Raw genomic sequence first — 13,709 nt, forward strand, 5'->3', positions numbered from 1 at the left:
TTGCAGCAGGACTGCTACATATTCTCTTACTCCGCGAAGGTATCGAACCCAATCCGGGTCCGTCTCCTGACCCCGGTCCTGAGAAATGGTTTTGCTGCATTTGCCAGAAAAGAATCTTTTTAGGACGGTCATACTCTGTTCAGTGTGTCTCGTGCAGGGGATGGTTGCATCGGACAGGTTGTTCTGGGCTTGATCCCAAAACCCGGCGTCCACGTAACTTTTATAAATCTTTTGTGGCTCCTTGCTGCTCACGCCCAAGGGCGTCCCGTAGTCTACGCCTAAGCGTATCCCCACTACCTTCCAGCAGCTTCGCTGCTCAGCAAGCCACAACAAGTACCCGCTGCTGCTCGCGCCCCACGGCGCCAACAACTCAAACAGCTGATACCACTCATAACTACTACCTTCGTAGTAGAGCTGGTAGCAATGCTGAGCATCAGCCCCTGCCCCCGTCTTCTTCTCCCCCCCTCTTTTCTGGCAGCAATCGTGCAGGTCAGGGAAACAGACTCTTAGTCCCTGCCTCCGTTTGCACCGTCTGCCAGCACAGAATATATAGGTTTGCGACATCCGCTCAATGCAGCTCCTGCCTTGGGTGGTGCCACTTGCCTAGATGTTCTGGTCTCCGCGACGGCAACCCCTCGACGGGTTTCATCGCGCCATGTTGCCAGGTCGCAAACCCAAATCATCCGGGTACCCCAATGCTTGCCCAAGGGCGCCCAGTCCCAAGGCCACAACAGCAATTGCGTCCTGGCCTTCCACAACCTAGGCGTAGTCACCCCTCACTTACCCCTAGAGTGGCGGCGTGACCCCTCATGCACTTCAGAATTCTGCAGTTCAACTGTAATGGACTAACTGGGAAGATTACGGAGATAGTCGATTTCATGAAGCGGCACAACATCCGCATTGCTGCGATTCAAGAGACTAAACTCACAGCAAGATCTGCATTGCAGACCTGCTCTGGCTATAATGTCCACAGAAAAGACCGCGAGAGCGGAAATGGAGGTGGCCTCGCGTTTATTATACACCACTCTGTGCAATATCATATATTTGATCCTGGCATCGACCGCAGTGACAATGTCTTAGAACGTCAAGGCCTATCTGTCCGGTCAGGCGATGCAAATCTAGAAATCATCAACATCTACATCCCTCCTGTCACCTGTTGCCCCAGTGGATACCGCCATAATATCGAGGCCTTACTCACTGGCAACAATCGCATTATCTTAGGCGATTTCAATGCCCATCACGACCTATGGCATTCTAACTTGCGGGCGGACAGTAGGGGTGAGATGTTGGCGGATCAAATAGACGAAACGACGTTCTGCACAATAAACGGAGACGCCCCCACACGTATGGTAGGAAGCTGTCATAGCTCGCCGGATATCTCAATCGTGAGCGCAGAACTCGTAAACTGCGTCAACTGGCAGCCGATGGTAACATTGGCATCCGACCACCTGCCCATACTTATTTCGTTCGAGCGTACCGCCCACTTCATCGTCACCGAAAAACGCACTTTCATAAACTTCAAAAAAGGAAAGTGGGGAGGATATAAATCTGCAACAGACAGCAGCTTTGCTGCCCTCCCTATCCCGACTGATGCCCGCCAAGGGGAGCGTGCCTTCCGTAAGGTCATTGAATCCGCCTCGGCACATTTCATTCCCGCCGGGAGAATTCCCGAAATCCGGCCCCACTTCCCGGCGGAGGCCGCGAGCTTAGCGAGGGAACGCGACCTTATAAGACAGCTTGATCCAGGCGACCCCCAAATAAGGGATATAAACCAACGCATCAGATTGCTTGTGGACGAACAGAAGCGGGCGAAATGGGAAGAGCACCTAAGAGGTTGTAACCTCTCTACCGGTGTAGGTAAACTTTGGTCCACCGTAAAGTCCCTATCGAATCCGACTAAGCACAAAGACAAAGTTTCCATCGCCTTTGGCGATAAGGTGCTGTCGGATGCGAAAAAATGCGCGAGCGCTTTCTGCCGACAATATATAATGCATCCTACGGTCGACAAAGATAGACGGAGAGCCAATAGACACGCACATAAACACAAACTCAGCGCGTCACCAATTACCATCACCGCTAGAGAGGTTGAGGACGCCATTGGTCGCGCTAAACCATCCAAAGCAGTGGGCCCAGACGGCATAGCCATGCCGATGCTTAAAAACCTAGGGAAAGAGGGTTTCAAATATTTAGCGCATGTCTTCAACCTGTCTCTTTCCACCTTTGTCATACCCGAGAAATGGAAAATGGCCAAGGTGGTCCCGCTACTAAAGCCTGGGAAACCAGCTAACGTAGGTGAGTCATATCGTCCGATATCTCTCCTATCGCCAGTGGCAAAGACGCTTGAAGCCATTTTGCTCCCTTATTTCCAAGCACATTTGCAGCTAGCCCCTCATCAGCATGGCTTCAGAAAACTCCATAGCACTACCTCCGCGCTAAATGTCATTAGCACCCAGATAAATTGCGGTTTGAATCAATATCCCCACCATAGAACAGTACTCGTAGCGTTAGACCTATCAAAAGCTTTTGATACGGTCAACCATGGCTCGTTACTGCAAGACCTGGAAGGGTCTACCCTTCCCCCATGTCTTAAAAGGTGGACCGCAAATTATCTGGGTGGTCGGCAGGCATCGGTGCAATTCAGAAACGAAACATCAAAACAAAGGAGAATTAAACAAGGGGTGCCACAGGGTGGTGTCCTATCCCCGCTTTTGTTTAATTTCTACATATCTAAGCTACCTTCACCACCGGAAGGAGTCACGATCGTTTCCTACTCCGATGACTGCACAATAATGGCCACAGGCCCAGGCCCAAAGATCGATGAGCTATGCAATAAAATAAACGGCTATCTCCCTGATCTCTCCAGTTTTTTCGCCTCGCGAAACCTGGCATTGTCACCGACTAAATCTTCCGCGACCTTATTTACAACATGGACGCCCCAAATGTCGACCATATTGAACATCCACGTCGATGGCACTACGCTACCGACTGTCCTACACCCCAAAATCTTGGGTGTGACGTTTGATCAGGATCTACACTTTGGTGCGCACGCAACCGCAATTGTTCCAAGAATTCAGAGCCGTAATAAAATCCTCAAATCCCTTGCTGGCAGTTCCTGGGGAAAAGATAAAGAAACGCTCTTGACCACATACAAAGCAATTAGCCAGCCGATTACGTGCTACGCGTCACCCATATGGTCGCCAAGCCTAAAAACCACCCACTGGAAGAAACTACAGGCCTGCCAATATACTGCTCTCAGAATCGCCACGGGCTGTCTTCTTATGTCCCCAGAACACCATCTGCATAATGAGGCGAGAATACTCCCCATCAGGGAGAGAAATGAGATGCTGACCAAACAGTTTCTGTTGAATACCCAGAAACCTGGGCATCCCAACAGACATCTGATTGACGAACCAGCACCTCCTAGGGGCCTAAGGAGTCATCTCCGTAAGCATTTTGAGGAAATACGGCACCTGAGAACCCAGCCGTATGAAGCGGAAAAACACAAGCAGGTCCTTGGTGAACTCCATAGACAGGCGTCGGACCTTTATGTCGGGAATTGCCCGGTGAATCCAGTAATTGAAGAAAAATATCCAGAACTCGCAGAAGAGGAACGCATAGATAGATAGATAGATAGATAGATAGTTATTTGAGGATCGCACTGCGACCATTGGTCTATTGTGCCCTCATCTGCTTCACAACACCTCATCCAAGCCGACATCTCTGATGAACCCTAGCAGTTCACCTGGCTTGAGGGATTTGATGTGAGTATGCTCTGGCCATGGTGAGCCCATAAACTTAGCTCTACGTCTTGAGATTGCATCGCACTCCAGGAGGACATGGTCCGCCGTCTCCGCTGATCTGTCACAAAATCGGCATGTGTTGTTTGATATTATACCCAGCTTTTGCATGTGGCTGTTCAGTCTGCAGTGTCCTGTAAGAATTGCTGTTAGAGTTCTTAGGTTATTTTTCGAGAGGCCTATAAATGCCCTGTATCGAGTTGTGCAATAACCCCCTAACAGTAGCTTAGATTGTCTTAGGCCTGGCATATTACGCCAATGTTCTTCCCTCTTTTCCTTTTCTTCTGCCAATAGATGCCCCCTAATTTCCTGCGGGCCCACTGGCAGGAACGGCTCAGGACCAATAGGTCGTATCGTTGCTGCCTCTCTGGCCAGGCTGTCCGCCTGCTCGTTTCCCTCGACTCCCCTGTGGCCTGGAACCCAGGCCAACAGTAATTCATTGTGTGCTCCTAGTTGGTTCAGCTTTTCCACACACTCAAGGACTAGCGCTGATTTTATTACAAATGCTGATATGGCCTTGAGGGCGGCCTGGCTGTCACTGAGTATAGCAATTTTCTCATTGGAGTATTTTCGCTGAAGGTTCAGGTCCGCGCACTGGCTTATGGCAAATACCTCCGCTTGAAAAATGCTCGGGTATGCTCCCAGGGGTATTGATATTTTGGCTCTGGGTCCAAAGACTCCAGATCCAATCCCCTCTGGGGTCTTCGAGCCATCGGTATACCATACTATACTGTTTAGCTGCTGAATGCTCTCAATTCTGCTTTCTTCCCACGTACCCTTGTCTCCCAAGGCATTTTTTAAGGATTTTTCACTAGGTGGCCAAAAGAAAAATATCTCCTCCTTTCGTAAAGATGGTGGTTTGTCATTTTATAATCATATCACTTAATAGACGAATTGTCATTTTTATTATACCACATCAAAGTATTGTGGCGGATACCTACCAAAATAAGTATTTTGTATGGAAAACTTTGAACTCCAAAATATTTTAATATAAATATGTGTATAAGACTGAAAAATTCACCTATATGTTATGAAATGTATTTCAAATTTGTTTAACGTGCAATGTGAATTTAAGCCCTTTTTTGTTATTGTTATATTAATTTATTAATTACATTGTTTGTGTATCAATAAATAAGAAAACATAAATTTGGTCCTTTTTTTTGAGTTTTGGTCCATATTTGGTCCAAAAAAAAAACATGCTGTGGCAACCGTGGTTGTGACTCACTCATACCAAAACATTTGCAATAAAACAAGTAATCCCAGGAATAGTTATTCTTCATATCCAACTTATTATATACTTGCCCAAAAATTTTTTATTATATGCTGACAAAAATCCTCGAGCACGTGCAGAATTTGTAGAATCTATATATGTCACGGAAGTCGTGAGTACCTATATTCTTTTCCATATAAATATATATATACATATTTGATAAACTCTCATTCATTCGTTGATAAATTTCTTCGATTAGCACCAAAAAACTCCATTAGAATTAGCAAGTTATATATTTTTTGACATTTTGGGGAAATCATGTATATTCAGAAAATTTCTGACATTATTTCAGTTAGGTGTTGTTCACGCATTTTCGAAATTTAGTTGTGGCCAGATTATGATTACTACGTGGCCACGGCGGACTACTACGTGGCCATTTGGCCACGTTCGTATTACTTAAAAAATGCCCTGTTGTCTCCCAGTTCTACTTTATATCTTTTCTCATATACTATGTGCCTGAGGATATCATCCCTCGGGAGTTGAGAGATTGGGATCGTCTCTCTCAATTCCTCTATGTTCCGGGACGATATGACTTTACCTTTGCCCGAGCCCTCCTTAACGATATTAAGGAGGGCTCGCTTGGCTGATTGCTCTATCGATATATGCAGCGGGGTCAGATCGAGGATAGCCTCCAGCGCTGTTGTGGGGCATGTGCGCATAGCTCCCGTGATGCACACACATGCCAGTCGCTGAAGTTTTGACAGTGCTTGCCTCGTCGTCGCCCGAGTTGTTCTCGATGCCCAGGCTATTGAGCCATATGTTATCATAGGTTTTACTATCATGGTATACATCCATCTTAGCACGTGTGGGCTACAGCCCCATGATTTGCCTGCTAGACGTTTGCATACCATGATGGACCTCGTGGCCCTAGTCTTCATGGAGTCGAAGTGTTGTCTCCATAAGAGCTTGGTGTCAAAAATGATCCCCAAGTATTTCACTGCGGTTCCATATTCTAGTTCCACGCCATCTATTGTTATTGCTCTCAGGGCTGGTAGGACCCTTCTTCTGGTGAAGGGGATGATGGTTGTCTTTGATGGGTTGATGTTAAGACCCACATTGGCGCACCACTCCCTTGTAATGTTCAATGCCCTTTGTATTATGTCACAGAGCGTACTCTCGAATTTACCCCTCGCAATTATGACGATGTCGTCAGCATATCCTTGGCATCTTATGCCACTGTCTGATAGCCTTTGCAGGAGTTCATCCACTACTAGGCTCCACAAAAGGGGTGACAGGACACCTCCCTGGGGGCACCCTCTCGTGGTAATAACCTTAACTGCGCTGCTGCCTACTTGAGCTTCAGCGATTCTTGTACGGAGTAGACTGTCAATCCATCTCTGGATAGGCAACTGAACTCCTCTTCTCTGCAGTGCTATGTTTACGCTTTCGTGAGATGTGTTGTCAAAGGCACCCTCAATATCAAGGAAAGCGCAAAGCACTGTTTCCCCTGTTTCGAACGCCCTCTGTATTTCAGACGTTAACTGGTACAGAGCTGTGTCCGTGGACCTACCCGCTCTGTAGGCATGCTGGCTATAATGTAAGGGCCAGCTCTTGAGGGCGTTCGACCTGATTTCTTGGTCTATTATCTTTTCCATTGCCTTCAAGACAAAGGAGGTTAGACTTATTGGTCTGAAGGACTTTGCTTGTGAATAGTCCTTTTTACCTACTTTTGGTATAAATACCACTCTTGCTCTTCTCCACATCATGGGTATATATCCCAGTGCCAGGCTATCTCTCATGATTCTGGCGAGATGTGGGATGATCTGTGTCCCTTGCTGCATTAGCGCCGGGTAGATGCCATCCACCCCCGGAGATTTGTATTTCTCAAAAGATTCCACTGCCCATCTGACTCTGGCCTCACAAAAGAGGGAGTTGGCTAGTTGCCAGGGAGCCTAATTGCTAGGTCTGTCTGTCTCTGCTCTTTGGCTAGGGCCTTGTGTAGCCTTGCCGCTGCAGGCGTGCTGGAAATTCCCTCACAGAAATTCCTAAAACTTTCCATTTTTGCTTTTCTTGTAGCTGTCCCAGTCTGTTTTCCTGGGATTTCTTCTGGGGTTGCTTTGCCCCGATACGGCGCCCAGCTCAAACCTTATGATTCTGTGGTCCGAAAGGGAGGGTTCTTCTGAGACCCTCCATTTCGAGATCATATTCTCAGTTAGGTTGTTGCCGAGCGTTATATCAAGGACTTCTGCCCTAGCTCTCGTAACAAACGTCGGTTTACTCCCGACGTTGTATATACTTAAATCATTGCTGGCTATATATTCTAGCAAACACTCACCCCTTTGGTTGGTATCACTGCTGCCCCATTCCGTATTGTGGGAGTTTGCATCGCTTCCTATAATAAGAGGAAGTTTCGCTCTTCTGCAGTGAGCCACCAGCTTCTGTACGTTATCTGGGGGGACCATGTTGTCGTCCCCCGGGAAGTAGGCTGCGGCTAGCACAATGCTGGAGTCCTCCCCGTTGACTTTCGCATTTATTTGTACCGCCACCAGATCTCGACTTAAAAACTCTGTAATGCAAAAATAGTTAATATCTGCTTTAAGCATTACACATGCTCTAGGTCTCTGCTGGGAGAGATCCCAAATTACTCTACTGTTACTTACATTAAGGCCCCTCACCTGTCCCTTGTATGCCCAAGGTTCCTGTATGAGGGCTATGCCCAGATCATCCGAGGCAAACCTCCTCGCCAGTACAGCCGAAGCTGCAATGGCGTGGTGGAGGTTGATCTGGGCTATCTGTATGCTTATACCGGTCATTTTGGCCCGGCCGGCCTCATCGGGTCGTCGTAATCCGACAGCCCGCTTTCGCTATCATCCCGCTTGTCCAGTGCCAGCTCTTGGAGGTCCAAGCCCTCAATGAGCTCCTGTGTGGTGGGTATTTGTTGGTCCGCTTGTTCCGCGACCTCTTCGCTATTACTCGCTGCGGTAGAAGAGTTTGTAGTCTCACGAGCCTTGATGGTGTCGGTGCTCGCGTCCGACATGTCTTCGTCCGACATCTTATCTATGTCGGCGTCCTCTACCGCCTTGTCTTCCTGCCGCTCACTATTCCCTGGTAGCTTCTGCCTCCAGGGTCTTACATGGATCAAGCCGTACCTGTAATGCAGCTTGAATCCATTCCTACGTGTGAGCTGGTAGGATTCTTCATCTATGCCTACGTCGAGACGTAGGCCCGTTTCTTCCGCGCTGCTGCTAATAACGCGCCACCTCTGCGTCTTAAGGCCCTCGTTCTGATTAGCGAGGAGCCGTATCGCAAATTCTCTGGGGCGGTCCGCACTTCTGGGGAGGAACATTGTCACGTTATGCGTGGGCGGTATGTCATCCCCGCGCCTTGTGCATAATTGTGCCCCCGTCCATCCAAGTGTTGGCACTACTTCCTCGAGCCATCTTGCGGTTTTCTCGTCCTCGCAATCAACAAGGAGGAGCCCTGCTCGGAAGTACACCCCGCAAAATACTAGAGCATGCCCACACCCCCTGAACACTCCATCCATAATTAGCTCCTGGAGATTTGTCAGGTCCTCTTGACTTAGGGCATCCGCCGGGTAGTTCCTGGGCAGCACAGCCTCTCGGGTACCCCTGAGGGCGTCCGAGTAGCTCTGCTGTCTTGGCGCTGCTTCAGCGGGTCCCCCAGTCGCCCTGGTCAAATCCTCCCGGCGCCTGGCTGTCGTGTTCTGCGGAGCATGGGCCCGTTGCCTCTTTGAACTGGGAGTCTCCTCCGGTGTGATCTGCCCGATCCTACGCTTTCCAGCGGGAGCGGGTGTATGCTGGCCAGCTGCCGCTGGCTGTTCTTTACCTCCGACTTTGTTTCTCCGTTCGGCGGTCGCTGTACTGTGCTCGTGGGCTGGTTTATGCCTGTGCTTGTCTGCCCTGGCTCTTGCGTCCCTGGGCGACAGGCCCTCCTCAAGGTATCGGAGATACCATTTTGTCCCAGACCCACTTAGTCCCAGGCGCCATTTATCTGTTAGCGATCCTGGTCTGCCCGGTGGTGGTAGTGCAGGTTGCCTGCCCCTGTTATGCCTTCTGTTAGGCCGCTTCCACTCTTCCCGGTTCCGCTCGAGGTCGCTCCTTTTCTGGGACCTATCGCAGCTGCCTTGTGAGCTGCTCCCAGAATCCTGCTTCGACGGTGAGCACCCATGTTTACTTGGCTCCCTAGAGGGCCTGCCATGGTTATCTTTGCTACTTTCCCTCATTTGTGTGGAAGTACCGTCGGAGCTACACTTAGTTGTGGCATCTCTTTCCTCGGGGCGCCCGCGCTGCTCTATGGTGGTACTGGGCCCTCCATGGTTCGCGGGTTTGTTTTTAGACGCCTGCTCCTCCTGCTACCCTTTTTTGATATGCCCGCGCTGCTCACCAGTGGCCGAGATGCCTCTGGGGATCGCGGGTTTCGTCGTCTTTTGCTTGCTATGCTCTTGTGGCCCGCTTTGATTACCTTGGGTTTCTGTAATGCCCTTAGGGTTTGCGGGTTTAAGAGCCGGTTCTCTGCGCACTCCAGCGCTGGTGGAGGGAGATTCCTCGTCCCTCATATGCTCTATAAAGAGCATTGCCTCCTCTCTCGAGAGGCTCTCCAGGAATTTCCTGGAGTACCTGCGTGGCCTGCTACTGCTTTGCCCGCTGCTCTTCTTGGAGCCCGTCTTCTTTGTTGCGTTACTGTTGTTGTTTGTTTTTTTGTTGTTGTTTTTATTTGCTTTGTTTTCCATTCTTTGTCGTACGACAACATGCTTGACGCGGCAAGCGTTGTTGTCAAATTATTTACATGGGGAACTGGGTTGGTCCGCCGCGGCAGAGCCCCTTGACGCGGTAAGGCCATGATTACTCCCCAAGGTGGCCCGGTGTTGGAGAGGCGCCGTTATAATACAGCCGGTGTTGTGAACCTCCTGGCTGCAAACCAGTCCAATGGGCACGGTGACGCATGACACCCTGGATTAGGAGGTGACAGTTCCTGGTTACCGATAGCATTCGACCACATTTGTCAGGTGAGCGCGGTTGCGCCGCTCCCATCTGACCAATTAGTATCAAATGCGATCGGCATAAGCCCCTGCACCGCTACAAGGTGACTGTCTTCGCAGAGGAGAGGAACGCATACTCCCCAGGGAAACGCGTGTCACTCTTGCTCAACTTCGTTCTGGATACTGTAACAGGTTAAACTCTTACCTATCCAGAATCAACCCCGACATACAAAATGTATGCCCTGCTTGCAATGTGTCCCCACATGACACCAACCATCTCTTTAATTGTAATGTGGAACCAACGCCTCTAACACCCCTTTCCTTATGGTCCACCCCTGTTGAAACGGCAAGTTTCCTTGGACTCCCGTTAAAGGATATTGATGACAATTTGTGATCGGTCGCGGCTATTAGGTGGGGCGAGCATTGCTACAACAACAACAACAACAACAACAAAGATTCCATCGCCTTTGGCGATAAGGTGCTGTCGGATGCGAAAAAATGCGCGAGCGCTTTCTGCCGACAATATATAATGCATCCTACGGTCGACAAAGATAGACGGAGAGCCAATAGACACGCACATAAACACAAACTCAGCGCGTCACCAATTACCATCACCGCTAGAGAGGTTGAGGACGCCATTGGTCGCGCTAAACCATCCAAAGCAGTGGGCCCAGACGGCATAGCCATGCCGATGCTTAAAAACCTAGGGAAAGAGGGTTTCAAATATTTAGCGCATGTCTTCAACCTGTCTCTTTCCACCTTTGTCATACCCGAGAAATGGAAAATGGCCAAGGTGGTCCCGCTACTAAAGCCTGGGAAACCAGCTAACGTAGGTGAGTCATATCGTCCGATATCTCTCCTATCGCCAGTGGCAAAGACGCTTGAAGCCATTTTGCTCCCTTATTTCCAAGCACATTTGCAGCTAGCCCCTCATCAGCATGGCTTCAGAAAACTTCATAGCACTACCTCCGCGCTAAATGTCATTAGCACCCAGATAAATTGCGGTTTGAATCAATATCCCCACCATAGAACAGTACTCGTAGCGTTAGACCTATCAAAAGCTTTTGATACGGTCAACCATGGCTCGTTACTGCAAGACCTGGAAGGGTCTACCCTTCCCCCATGTCTTAATAGGTGGACAGCAAATTATCTGGGTGGTCGGCAGGCATCGGTGCAATTCAGAAACGAAACATCAAAACAAAGGAGAATTAAACAAGGGGTGCCACAGGGTGGTGTCCTATCCCCGCTTTTGTTTAATTTCTACATATCTAAGCTACCTTCACCACCGGAAGGAGTCACAATCGTTTCCTACGCCGATGACTGCACAATAATGGCCACAGGCCCAGGCCCAAAGATCGATGATCTATGCAATAAAATAAACGGCTATCTCCCTGATCTCTCCAGTTTTTTCGCCTCGCGAAACCTGGCATTGTCACCGACTAAATCTTCCGCGACCTTATTTACAACATGGACGCCCCAAATGTCGACCATATTGAACATCCACGTCGATGGCACTACGCTACCGACTGTCCTACACCCCAAAATCTTGGGTGTGACGTTTGATCAGGATCTACATTTTGGTGCGCACGCAACCGCAATTGTTACAAGAATTCAGAGCCGTAATAAAATCCTCAAATCCCTTGCTGGCAGTACCTGGGGAAAAGATAAAGGAACGCTCTTGACCACATACAAAGCAATTAGCCAGCCGATTACGTGCTACGCGTCACCCATATGGTCGCCAAGCCTAAAAACCACCCACTGGTAGAAACTACAGGCCTGCCAAAATACTGCTCTCAGAATCGCCACGGGCTGTCTTCTTATGTCCCCAGAACACCATCTGCATAATGAGGCGAGAATACTCCCCATCAGGGAGAGAAATGAGATGCTGACCAAACAGTTTCTGTTGAATACCCAGAAACCTGGGCATCCCAACAGACATCTGATTGACGAACCAGCACCGCCTAGGGGCCTAAGGAGTCATCTCCGTAAGCATTTTGAGGAAATACGGCAAGCAGGTCCTTGGTGAACTCCATAGACAGGCGTCGGACCTTTATGTCGGGAATTGCCCGGTGAATCCAGTACTTGAAGAAAAATATCCAGAACTCGCAGAAGAGGAACGCACACTCCCCATGGAAACGCGAGTCACTCTAGCTCAACTTCGATCTGGATACTGTAACAGGTTAAACTCTTACCTATCCAGAATCAACCCCGACATACAAATGTATGCCCTGCTTGCAATGTGACCCCATATGACACCAACCATCTCTTTAATTGTAATGTGGAACCAACGCCTCTAACACCGTCACATTATGGTCCACCCCTGTTGAAACAGCAAGTTTCCTTGGACTCCCGTTAGAGGATATTGATGACAATTTGTGATCGGTCGCACCTATTGGGTGGGGCGAAGAACTGCTACAACAACTTACAAAGCAATTGGCCAGCCGATTGCATGCTACGCGTCCCCGATACGGTGGCCAAGCCCAAAGACTACCTCACTGGAAGGATCTACAGGACTGACAAAAAACTGCCCTCAAAACCGCCAAGGGTTGTTTTCTTATGTCCCCAGAATACCATCTACTTAATGAGGCGAGAATACTCCCCATTAGGGAGGTAAATGAAATGCTAACCAAACAGTTCCTGTTGAATACCCAGAAACCTGGGCATCCCAACAGACATCTGATTTATGAGCCAACACCGCCCAGGGGCTTAAGGAGTAATCTCCGTAAGCATTATAAAGAAATACGGCACCTGAGAACACAGCCAAAAACACAAGCAGGTCCTCAGTGAACTCCACAAACAGGCGTCGGACCTCTATGCCAGGAATTGCCCGGTGAATCCTGTACTAAAAGAACAATATCTAAAACTTGCAGAAGAGGAACGCACACTTCCTAGGGAAACGCGAGTCAACCCCTACTCGGTCGCACCTATTGGATGGGGCGAATCCCTGCTACAAAAACAACAACAGGCGAGAATGAATGGCTCATGGGGTTGTGGTATGGCCTAGAGAGTTCAATGTGGTTATGTTAAGTCGTTCCCAATATTGTCGCGCTCGTACCTTAATGAGTCTTATTATCGGAACGTACCTTGCCTATATCCGACACGGACAATCAAATCGTGAACACTACCCAAAACTTTCGGGGAGGGCCTTTATCGCTACAACAACAAAAACAGCGAAAAGGAATGAAAATGGATTTTTTATAGATTTATATTTCAACCCGCCGCCGTGGTGTGATGGTAGCGTGCTCCGCCTACCACACCGAAGATCCTGGGTCCACGCCCCGGGAAAAGCAACATCAAAAACTTTAGAAACAAGTTTTTTCAATTAGAAGAAAATTTTTCTAAGCCGCCTTAGATCTCTTCGAGGTTATCGCGCCTTACATTTTTATTTCAACTTTCTATATTATATTTCTAAATTTAGACTTATTTGTAGATTAAAGTAGAAATGGAAACAATTCTAGAAAGTGTTTATTAGCATATGACCGCGTTTCTAGAGACTCGAACATGTCTAGGAACAATTTATTTGGCGTGCAAAGCCGTATAGTCGGCTTAGGGTTATTGTTCTTGAAGCTTGAAGCGCTACTAAATGTTACCGACGTAAAGCATGGTTATGTCAGAGAGGATAGAAATAATAAGAGGCGCCAGTTCGTACTTTTTGCGATATTCATTTGCAATGTACCATTTGCGAGGTGATTTTAAATTGCTC

The 13,709-nt window shown here is 48.6% G+C and overlaps 1 long non-coding RNA gene across 1 annotated transcript; it reads right to left on the reverse strand.

Annotated features, from left to right (window-relative positions):
* Positions 1-3,633: 3,633 nt before the first annotated feature.
* LOC137249458 (uncharacterized) lies at positions 3,634-9,231 on the reverse strand. The gene is made up of 3 exons (XR_010952387.1): positions 7,668-9,231; positions 7,343-7,573; positions 3,634-3,931 (listed from the first exon to the last, which is right to left on the reverse strand). It is a non-coding gene; the product is annotated as an uncharacterized lncRNA (long non-coding RNA).
* Between the last annotated feature and the right edge of the window lie 4,478 nt (positions 9,232-13,709).

Source organism: Eurosta solidaginis, chromosome 4 (genome assembly GCF_040869045.1).
Source record: "Eurosta solidaginis isolate ZX-2024a chromosome 4, ASM4086904v1, whole genome shotgun sequence".
Taxonomy (NCBI): domain Eukaryota; kingdom Metazoa; phylum Arthropoda; class Insecta; order Diptera; family Tephritidae; genus Eurosta; species Eurosta solidaginis.